We start from the raw sequence: 12,752 nt of genomic DNA, 5'->3' as shown, positions 1-12,752 counted from the left end.
CAGGCAACCGGAACAGTCACATAGGCGTGTACTTCTAAGAAAGAAGCTTTGTTCATGGAATCTACGTTTTAATTTTGGCACATATAAAGTGTGGGGACATTTTTTTACAGTGGTTCCAGCTAGACGGGTATTTTCGTGAAAGATTGGCGAGGTGGGACCAGAGATTGGAGTTCATACGAGCACCTGCAATGGTAGTAACGATAAAACAAAGACAGGTTCGCAACGTCTCTCTTGTGGAAGTAAGGTTGCAGGGAAGAGAAAGGGGCATCCTCCACTAGGCCACGAAGCCTATTTTGTACTCTCTCAAGGCAGGATAGGCTGTTTTTAGCAGGTCCTGCCAAGATGTGGCAGCAGTACTCCATCCTTGGACGCACTTGGCTTTTATACAGATAGAGAATTGCATCAGGGGTTAGATATATTCTGGAGCGGTAGAAGGATCTTACCATTTTTCCAGCGACTTTGGAAACTGACTTGATGTACGTATTCCCTGTCAGATCATCAGAAAAGGTCAAACCCAGAAGCTTATCAAAACATGGAGCTTCCCCTAGACGAGAGCCACCCATATCAATTTATGCCAGATGGGGATCAGAGCGTTGATGATGTAAAGATAGGATCTTAGTTTTAGATGGATTAAAGGGAACCAGCTTCCTCTTCCCCCACTTTACCACGTTCTCAAGATCAGAGATTCTGAAAGAACTTTTTTCATTTACGGCCTTTGATGTGTTGCCATAGATGGTCGTGTCATCAGCATAAATGTAAACGAATGTTTTATGTATGTGTTTTGGGAGATCATTGATGTATATCAGGAAGAGAGTTGGGCCTAGAATGGATCCCTGAGGAACTCCGGCATTAATATTGAGGGCCTCTGATTTCTTCCCAGCAACAACTACTCTTATGAGCCTGTCGGAGAGAAATAATTTTATGATCGCGAAAGCATTTCCAGTTATAACGTAGCTGTAAATCTTTATGCCATACCTTATCGAAAACCTTTGAAATGTCAAGCGCAGTTGCCCTAGAGAGGAATCCTTTGTTAGATTCGCTTAACCTATGAGATATAACATTTAGCACATCTGCTGTAGATCTTGAAAAACATATCCCATGTCACTAAGAAGGTTATTTCTGCTGAGTTGGTTGATTATGTCTCTATTTAATATGGATTCCAGCAGCTTACTCATGACACACAGGCGACTTATTTGTATGTACTGAGAGGGAGATGACTTATCACCTGAATTATTTAATACAGGGCATACTGATGAGGGTTTCAAGGGCGCTGGGAAGCACTTATCTTTAAGGCAACGCTTAAAAAATTTTGTAAGTATAGGGACAGCTTCTAGTTGAAGCTTTTTAATGATTGGAATGCCATCAGGGCAAGTTACTTTACTTCAATTAAGGTTCTTGATTAGCTTGGCGACATCAAGCACATATATTTGTATGTTTCAGAGGGTTTTGTCCGTTATAGGAGGAAATACGTGGAGTTGATAGCCTTCGTCGCATAGAGTAGAATTAGCTGCAAAGAGATTGGCAAATAGTTTGGACTGTTTTTGTTTGAATGACATTTCTAATTTCTCTCTAGTAACTCCCACCCTTAATGAGACAATTACACGGTATTTTATGGTATTTTGAAATATACGAATGAGGGACTCCAGAATTAATACAATGCGCTTACGATTTCTGTCCATCAACCATGACGCTTATGATCCTATCGCAGAGAAATGATTTTATAACTGATAAGATACTTCCACCTATACCATAGGTTGAGATCTTGTGAAGTAGACCTTTATGCCATACCCTAACAAAGGCCTTAGAGATCTCAAGAGCAATTGCCCTAGATAGGAAGCCTCCGTCGAAAGTTCGCTGATCCTATGAGATTTAACCGTACGCACATAAGCTGCCAATCTAGCAGAACGAAAACTATATTGCATGCCACGAAAAAAAGTTATTTTGCTGAGGTGTTTGACGGCTCCATTAAACACAGATTTCAATAACTTACTCATGACGCACAGGAGAATTATGGAAGTGTACTCATAGGGAGATACCGATCAACTAATTTCCTTAATACGGGGCATACTGATGAAATTTTCCAAAGCGTTGGTAAGCAAGTCTCCCTAGCTCACCGCTTTAGCAGGTTTGTAAGTATAAGGGCTTGTTCAGTGTGAAGCTTTTCCAGCACTATGATTCGAATGATGTCAGGGTCAGTTGTTTTTCGGAAAGCAAGGTTTTAATAAGGTAGGCAACATAACGCACAGATATTTGTATTTCACATAGCGTGTTTTCTGAGTGAGAAGGAAATACGGGGGAGGACAGCGGCCTTGGACGCATATGGAAGAATAAGTTCAAAGTTCTTGCTGAAGAGTTTGGATTTCTCTGATGCAGACGATATCACCTCAGGTTCATTGATGATAACTGGGTAATGCACTCGCTTTTTTAACATCCTGATTACTATTTGCCAAAATAAGTTGGTATCAGCCCTTTTAGAATTGATAAACTGAGCTTATAACTCTATCGAGTTCTTTATTCATATTTTACAATGATTTCTGTCAGTCCTGAAGACAACTTCCTTCCAAGTACATCTGTTACGTTGACGACTTCCTTCCGAGTACATATGTTACGTTGGAAGGAATGGAAAAAGTGATTTCAATGCGAAATGGCACCAGCATATTCCGGAACGAATCACAGCTGGGTGGTAGGTTTCTGTTGGATATTTTTCAAGTGTATGAAACTGTTTATACCGAATATTAACCATTCCATCCGACAAGGACACACGTTTTTAAACATGAATCCCACAATAGACTTGATAAAAATATACGGAAACTATCTCAGTGAGCCATAGAGGTCTCATATACTGTACGATGTAGAGGAGTTATTAGACATATTTTTAATCTTTACTGATAAAACAGAGTGTTGCAAAGATCCCAGTGGCGACAGAACGGAAGATGAACAGTTGTGAGTAAAAGGTCTAGACAACTTGCATTCTTAAAGTTAGAGTCAGACAGATGGGTTGGTCGGTAAACAATCTGAGGGGGGCATAAACAATCGAGAATTAGTGAAAGAAACCCGCTCCTAATCTGTCTTGTTTGTAGTGGATTAATAATTCCATATTGTGAACATTGTGTATCCATGAGTCTTAGTCGAATGATTAGCAGATAAGCTGTGGTCAATTGTCTCAGATATGCTCTAAAATATAGTAACTCCGCTGCTGTGGAGGCGATAGAGGGCATATATAAACGCAGTAGTGTGAGCTAGTTCAACTCGAGAGCACACATAGGGTAATTTTTGATCATCTCTGGAAATGTCCCTACCACATTGAAAACCATCTTTAATGTAAACACATATTCCATGCCTATGGCGATCCAGCGGGTCGGATTTGGATATTAAGTAGGATTAAAATTAAGTTACAATGTCTTCTTGGAAATAGTATATCTAATGGCAGTGATTTTTAGGAATTATAGGGCAGATTTAGTCTCCTGTAATAGTGAAGTTTGCAACGTAGATCCTGATATTGTAAAACGATATATGATAGTGGGGTTCTCCGTAAGAATTTGATGCTTGGGCTTAATTATGTTGTTTTTCTGAATACTTTTTATACTTGAGTTTTGGGATTTGTGGAACAGGTCGATAGCCTCATTTAGAGTAGGTCAGAGAGGGAAAGTAACAGTGCAAACGAAACGAAGGAATATATATGAATACATAAATACATCCACACACCGATATATATATATATATATATATATATATATATATATATATATATATATATATATATATGCATGTTGCGCGAGCCTTCTCAAGTCTCATACAAAAACACGCGTTCACATTTCATGCTATATTACTTGTCACATACAGAGGCGCACACAAACCTACGCCCACACACGTACATATATTCATGTTCGCGTACTCACTTCTCTTCCCACGCGCGAACAAACAATAGTGAGAGGAACACACATTTCCTTGTCTTTCTACACCCTCAGTCCAGCAACAAACGATGGTTACACCCGCGCGGATATGAACACATGTTATATCTAAAACAGTCATTCTTTCAACAGTAAATAAACGACGTTTATCTTATCCAGCATTTCATTTTTGTTCCTCTACTCAATTCCATTTTCTTGCCACGCGCAGCATAAGATAGTGACCCCTTTATTTTAAAATGAAATGGATAAGGTTGAACGAAACACTCATACACACACAACCTCTCTCTCTACAACAATAAACCAGATAACAACGAGAGATATACGGCAAACTATATACTTTTTCTCAGCAGTTAACAGCGAGAGACGCACTCTAAACTAAACACGTGTGGTACCCTTTTCTTCTATTTGTTTCTTTCACGAAAGAAATTCCTGTTCGTTTAATTCAATTTAACACGCTGTTCGTTTCTTCCTCGAGAAAATTAATTTTTCCTATTTTGCACCAACACCACAAAATGGTGACACACGAACGCGAGACGAACAAGTATTGTCTCCTATGCCAGAAGTCCATAATGAACTGGCACCCGACTGACGCGAAACGGACAAGCATGTCGATCCTACATACTACATTTTTTAAAATTAATTGTTTTGATATTTGATTTATTTGATAAAGAAAAAAACGAACTTTTATACAAAGACCAACAAGTGAACAACTACCGACAGAAATAACAACTACGAACTACAATGACGAAGCTCCGCGTCAGACTCGGCAGAAAACGAACACGGAGCTGTCGACTTCATGGCGAATTTAAAAAAAAGTTCGAGCTCGACAAACATTTTTCACGGTTTCCTGACATAACCCTGCAACGAACGCAAGGAGCAAAATCACATAGACCTATACACATTCCCTCCCGCACAGCAGACGCAACAACAAAGAAACAGGACATCACTATCAACTCATAGGAAGAAGTTGAATCAACAATACGAGTTGAGATGCACCACGCACGCTGATATACTCACAACTTGGAAGTTTCGTTGACAGCCGGCAACCAAACCCCGTTCAATACGAACGACTGCGCAACTAGCGCCAGTACAAACGATGCACACATTACCGCAGACTCACGTGCAAAGATACGGTCAACTGCGCACACACACGACGTCACAACGAATCAAAAAAAAATCCTTCCAAACGAACAATTAACTTCTCTGTCCAAGCAACTCGTTGCACATGTCAGCACACAACAAAAACCAAACAAACAAATGTCAGCCTAAAAAAAAAGAGTTTTTTTTCCACGCGTAAGTAAATACTTTTTTTTACGATAAATAGGACGAACAATCAACTGCCGAAAATATTACTTACAAATATATATATATATATATATATATATATATATATATATATATATATATATATATATATATATATAGATAGATAGATATAGATATAGATATATATACTGGATATATTTTTTCCTAGGAAGGGGAGTATTGCCGAGCCTTTTCAAGTCTCACACAAAAACACGCGTTCACATTTCAAGCTATATTACTTGTCGCATACATACGCGCACACAAACATACGCACCCACGTCCACACACGTGCATATATTTACGTTCGCGTACATACACTCACATTCACGTGTCTATAGACACACGCTTACGTACACACATGTACTCACACACGCGCACACGTACGCAGAGAAGGACAATGTCACTTCCCCTTTCAAATGGATCCACACATACGCAAAAGACCAGCGGAAACACCTATAAAAGAAAGATCAACAAACGGCTTCTTCTTTTCGGACCAGCTCTTGAACTGAGAGGTTGGGCTAACCAACCGCCTCAGTTTACGGATGCGCACGCTCGTGCGCGCCACGACACTGCGACTTTGTGTGGGGCACGAACTAACAGACCGTATGTACACCTTTACACCCTTTTCTCTCTATCTACTACTTGTCCCTGAGAACACCACCGCGTAGCTTACTTCTAACATGGCGCGCAGTTTAACTGATGTCAACCTTCTATCCTCTTATTTGTCTACACGCTTGTCAAAGTCAAGTAAACATCTGACGAAGTGATCTTTCTCGAAATATTATATTACACGGACACACCAGCAGACCGACTTTCCAATGTAACGACTGTGCAAATATAAATATACTGCGTATATGGAATATGAATATGCACACATGTATTTATAAGTTGTATTAATAAATTTCTCACCTGCTTCAGCCTGTGTCTTTCCGTTACTTCTGCATTGTACCGCCTTCTACAATTCCATTTAACTACATACTATACAATGCTTCAAGCAAACTACACCCACCTCTTATATGCATATATATATATATATATATATATATATATATATATATATATATATATATATATATAACCAGGCATTTACATACAGTACTGTTTCACTGTTTCACAGCTTATCAGTGCGGCTAGACAGGCAACTGAATTAAACGATGTTTAGTTTTGACATCGTCCAAATGCCTCCGCTCGATTTGTTTAGACAAAGAGCGTTGCTTTATATGTTAATAGCAGTTTGTATATCACTTTTCGAGGATGCTTAATCCAAGATAGGGAGAATTATATTCATCCACATACAGCACTGGTTCGCTGTTTCACAGCTCATCAGTGCGGCTAGACAGGTAATTACCTCAAGCTTCTCTACATGACGCTATACGGTTTCTGTTCAGTGGGTATGAATTTAACGGTGTTTAGTTTTTACATCGACCAAATGCCTCTGCACGATGTGTTTACACAACAGCGTCGCTATATATGTAAATGCCAGTTTGTATATCACTTCTCGAAATTGCTCAACCTACACATACATATATATATATATATATATGTAAATATATATATATATATATATATATATATATATATTTCAGAGGAAACATAATTTAATTTAAATACCAAAAAACAAGAAATGGGCAGGTGAAATTAAAATTTCCTTAAGGCCTTATCGTCTGACCCTCTAAGAGGAAACGTCAGAATGATAAATTAAAAACTAAGAAAACGAATGAGGGAAGAAGGGAATTTTGGTTTCAGTTGGAAGAACAGTGGAGAGAAACAAAAATTCTCACTGTTCAGGTGGTTTTAAATCAATGAATATCTCCAACTGGTGTTTCAGAATCTTTTGTCTACACAGGCTAGGTCGAGAGTTGTTAATAACTAACGCCTCAATGATATTGAGATGATAGTTCGACCTATCACTGTATAAAACAGAAAACCACCCAACGGCATATTGATCGGCACACCTATTTATACTCAACAGGTGATTGCCAATGGCGGACTCATGAGCTTGGGAGTGCCCGGATGTTCTCGAAACCTGGTGTAGTCGAATATCCCGAGGGATGTGTTGGGATATTCTCATTTCTAATCTTTTGCATGCTTTCCCTCTCGGAGCGAAGCTGAACAGTTTCTTCGTCTTCTTTGCAACCTGCATCCATCTTTACAATTTACTATGGAGGTTGAAGACTGTAGCTCTCTCCCATTCCTCGACGTTCGTGTTTCTAAAGTTGGTACTACGTTTGAGACCTCTGTTTATAGAAAACCTACATTTACAGGGCTCTATCTTAATTGGTTTTCTTTTTCCCCTCAGTCTAGAAAAAAAAAACCTCATTAGCGCTCTTACGCATCGTGCACTTATGATTTGTTCACCAAACCGTCTTGATACGGAACTTGGTGAAATCACAAATATTTTTCTTAATAATGGATATCCCATTAATATAATAAAATCTACTATTGAACGTAAAATTACTACATTTAATAGTGGTAAACATATTGGTCCATCACGTTGTCCCATTTATCTAAAATTACCATGGTTGGGTCCTGATGGCCTTCATATTGTTAAAAGGATTTCTTCTGCTACTCAACGTTGTTTTCCAGCTACTATGCTTAGAGTAGTTTACACAACTCGAACCTTTTTCTCTTCTTTTCGTAAAGATGTTTTGCCAACCATTCAAAAGAACTCTGTTGTTTATAAATTCGTTTGTCAGTGTGGAGCTGACTACGTTGGCAAAACATCCCAAAGATTAGAAATGAGAATATCCCAACATATCCCTCGGGATATTCGACTACACCAGGTTTCGAGAACATCCGGGCACTCCCATGCTCATGAGTCCGCCATTGGCAATCACCTGTTGAGTATAAATAGGTGTGCCGATCAATATTCCGTTGGGTGGTTTTCTGTTTTATACAGTGATAGGTCGAACTATCATCTCAATATCATTGAGGCGTTAGTTATTAACAACTCTCGACCTAGCCTGTGTAGACAAAAGATTCTGAAACACCAGTTGGAGATATTCATTGATTTAAAACCACCTGAACAGTGAGAATTTTTTTTTCTCTCCACTGTTCTTCCAACTGAAAACAAAATTCCCCTCTTCCCTCATTCGTTTTCTTAGTTTTTAATTTATCATTCTGACGTTTCCTCTTAGAGGGTCAGACGATAAGGCCTTAAGGAAATTTTAATTTCACCTGCCCATTTCTTGTTTTTGGTATTTAAATTAAATTATGTTTCCTCTGAAATTTCTCCTTCCATTTTGCTGTACCAAAAATTTACTTACATATTTTCGAGGTCGGTACAACTCACAATTTATCAAAACGTTAAACAAAGTTATACGTATTAAAAATAAGTTAATCGTTTTGAAGTGTAGGATGGAATTTCTTAAATCTTGCCGCCTAAATCATGTTGCTCCCGGTTATATCTGCCATCGTATTTCTAAAATTAAATGTAGAAATACATTGGCAGTTCAACGTGTTTTCCTACAAGATGAAATCCTGTTTAATTCTGATACATATAATTCCTTACGTAGTAAACACCTTGTTCTTTGGGCCATGGTTTGGAAAGAACTATCTTTCTTTGATAAACTCCGTTTTTCTAGGTTTTTATCCATCGGCGATAATTTTACCCGTATTAAATGTACTTCTTCTTATGATAAATATTTAAAAAATTTAATTACTAAGAAGTTTGGGATTATAACAAATTTGGATAAACATATATTTAATTATTCTTCTCATGTTTTGTCCAATACAGAAGAATTTGTTTTATCTGCTGGCTTACAATTTTGCATTCCTCCCCCTTCTGTTGATAAAATCTCAGTATTTAGTGAAATTGAATTATTGTATACTCAATTAAAACACCATTCGCCTATCTCTACTGATGAATTAACTAGTGTTAAAATTCAGTTGGGCGAATTAGGTCGGAGGTTTTCTGCCATAAATACTAAATCTAGTGATTTTGTTTGGCAGAAAAATCATTTTGAAGCGGCAAAATTAATTAGGTCTAATCCCGACATTTACCTTTCTCGCCCGGATAAAGGATCGGGCGTTGTTATACTTAACAAAACGGATTATATCTCCCAAATGTTACAAATCTTGGACGATAAAAGTAAATTTCTCCGTTTGGGTGATTTAAGCCATGATGATACTTTTCGTATGGAAATAAAAACCCAGAAAAGATTTCTTCAACTTCATAAAAACGGATTTATTTCTAAGGAGATTTATGATAGAATCCGACTCATCGGTTCTCAAAGGCCTAGAATATACGGTTTACCCAAGGTCCATAAACCCAACATTCCTTTGCGACCCATTTTATCTATGGTGGGTTCTGCACAACACGAACTTGGTAAATGGCTGGTTGATCTTCTTAAACCTGTGCTTTCTTTTTATTCGGTCCATTGTATCTCTGATTCTTTTCAATTCGTATCTCAGATACAAAAATTACCTTTATCTAAAAATACCGAGTTCTTGGCTTCCTTTGACATTAATAGTCTTTTTACTAATATACCTTTGGATGAAACCATTGGTATTTGTGATGACTATCTATACCGTGGCCCCTTAAAATCTCCACAATTTCCTGAACGAATGTTCGTTGAACTAATGGAACTTGCTACTAAATCAGTCTTCTTTAGTTTAAACAACATTATGTACCGTCAAATTGATGGGATATCTATGGGTAGCCCTCTTGGTCCTTCGTTAGCCAACATTTTCGTTGGATTTTTGGAAAACGAATTATTTTCCAAAATTACTAAGCCAGCATTCTACACACGCTACGTTGATGATACTTTTGCATGCCTTCCCTCTCGGAGCGAAGCTGAACAGTTTCTTCGTCTTCTTTGCAACCTGCATCCATCTTTACAATTTACTATGGAGGTTGAAGACTGTAGCTCTCTCCCATTCCTCGACGTTCGTGTTTCTAAAGTTGGTACTACGTTTGAGACCTCTGTTTATAGAAAACCTACATTTACAGGGCTCTATCTTAATTGGTTTTCTTTTTCCCCTCAGTCTAGAAAAAAAAACCTCATTAGCGCTCTTACGCATCGTGCACTTATGATTTGTTCACCAAACCGTCTTGATACGGAACTTGGTGAAATCACAAATATTTTTCTTAATAATGGATATCCCATTAATATAATAAAATCTACTATTGAACGTAAAATTACTACATTTAATAGTGGTAAACATATTGGTCCATCACGTTGTCCCATTTATCTAAAATTACCATGGTTGGGTCCTGATGGCCTTCATATTGTTAAAAGGATTTCTTCTGCTACTCAACGTTGTTTTCCAGCTACTATGCTTAGAGTAGTTTACACAACTCGAACCTTTTTCTCTTCTTTTCGTAAAGATGTTTTGCCAACCATTCAAAAGAACTCTGTTGTTTATAAATTCGTTTGTCAGTGTGGAGCTGACTACGTTGGCAAAACATCCCAAAGATTAGAAATGAGAATATCCCAACATATCCCTCGGGATATTCGACTACACCAGGTTTCGAGAACATCCGGGCACTCCCAAGCTCATGAGTCCGCCATTGGCAATCACCTGTTGAGTATAAATAGGTGTGCCGATCAATATTCCGTTGGGTGGTTTTCTGTTTTATACAGTGATAGGTCGAACTATCATCTCAATATCATTGAGGTGTTAGTTATTAACAACTCTCGACCTAGCCTGTGTAGACAAAAGATTCTGAAACACCAGTTGGAGATATTCATTGATTTAAAACCACCTGAACAGTGAGAATTTTTTTTTCTCTCCACTGTTCTTCCAACTGAAACCAAAATTCCCCTCTTCCCTCATTCGTTTTCTTAGTTTTTAATTTATCATTCTGACGTTTCCTCTTAGAGGGTCAGACGATAAGGCCTTAAGGAAATTTTAATTTCACCTGCCCATTTCTTGTTTTTGGTATTTAAATTAAATTATGTTTCCTCTGAAATTTCTCCTTCCATTTTGCTGTACCAAAAATTTACTTACATATATATATATATATATATATATATATATATATATATATATATATATATATATATATATATATGTATGTATTACTAAATAATAATCTAGTATATACATAATTAAAGACATGTATATATATTGATGCATATATAAATATATCTTTATATATATATATATGTGTGTGTATATATATACATATATATATATATATATATATATATAGAAAATAATAAATTATAAAGTATATACTAAAATTAATGATGTTGATAATCTGATAATGTATTCATTTACTTAAGTTGCTTTATACAATTCTTGACAGTATCTGTTTCGTAGCGCAAAATTAATCACTTAATTATTATATTAATCAGTGAATCTACTATGCCCTTAGCTTCTAACAAGAAATAGCAACAATCAAGCCGTCAAAAATACATGAAGTGTCATTTGACATTATCAAAATCTGGAAATTGGAAGAGACGCTGCATGCACCTTTTTTATTTTCCATAACGCCATTTGGAATTTTATGAAACAAAGTTACTTGACCCAACTATTCGAACTAACAATTTAGGTAAATGTATAAATCTTCTCCCAAAAAGTTGTATTTAATAATTAGTAAATTTATTCTAATTTGTGCCTGCGTACTTATGAAAATCACACCAACAAATTATAAACTATTATGCATGTTTTGAATGTACGAAACTAAATTAAGCAAAGCTAAAAGAAAAACAAAAAAACAAAAACAAAAAACGATGGAGCATAACGAATATTATAATTAATCAATTGATTTGAATTGAACACCATACATAATTCAATTCTGTATAATCAAGCTCTCAAGCTTATTTTTATTACAATCATAATTTATAGAATCATACAATTCAAGACCTATACTTACGATAGGGTAAGTTTAAGAATTCTCTTAAAACTCCTTTTTTCGTAATTTTAAATAAGTAAATTTATTGGAATTGAAGTGAGGCAGAGTGACTTGCCTTGGAACAAATCATGCTAGATATAAAATTGTCTTGTATTTATGTTTTCCTCCCTAATTTCATTTGTTCTCCACTTTTAACATTTATATATTTATATTATAAACATTTCTTAACCCATAGTCACCCATATACAACTAATGATAATTTTTATATAGCTTTAATATATTTCACTTAATATTATTAAAACGATGTATCTGTTTATATAATGAATTAATTAACTAATCTTTCCAATATAAAATTTAAGTTTTAACAATTATTTCAACCAATAGTCATAAGTTCTACTTCATTTCTGCTAATGTTGAATTATGAAATAATTGCTTACTTATATTCAGTTTTTTTATTTATATATTTATTTATATAATTTATTATCTTCATCACACTCATCATTATCATTTGTATTCAAAGTAATATTTTTATTTTTACATATCACAAACTTTAATCAGTTCAACATACGACAATCTAGTATTAATACACATTTTACGAGCATGTCACTTATTTAAATTTTAGGTAAACATTGTATATATCCTAATTCTCTAATAAGTAGGTCTCCGAGTTTCTGAATCACCTAACATATTATTTTAATTATAATTAAATTAATGTATATTTAAGTGAACACTAA

This window comes from Euprymna scolopes, chromosome 12, assembly GCF_053919585.1.
Source record: "Euprymna scolopes isolate OS-2025 chromosome 12, ASM5391958v1, whole genome shotgun sequence".
NCBI lineage: Eukaryota > Metazoa > Mollusca > Cephalopoda > Sepiida > Sepiolidae > Euprymna > Euprymna scolopes.
This window is presented reverse-complemented; position numbering follows the sequence as displayed.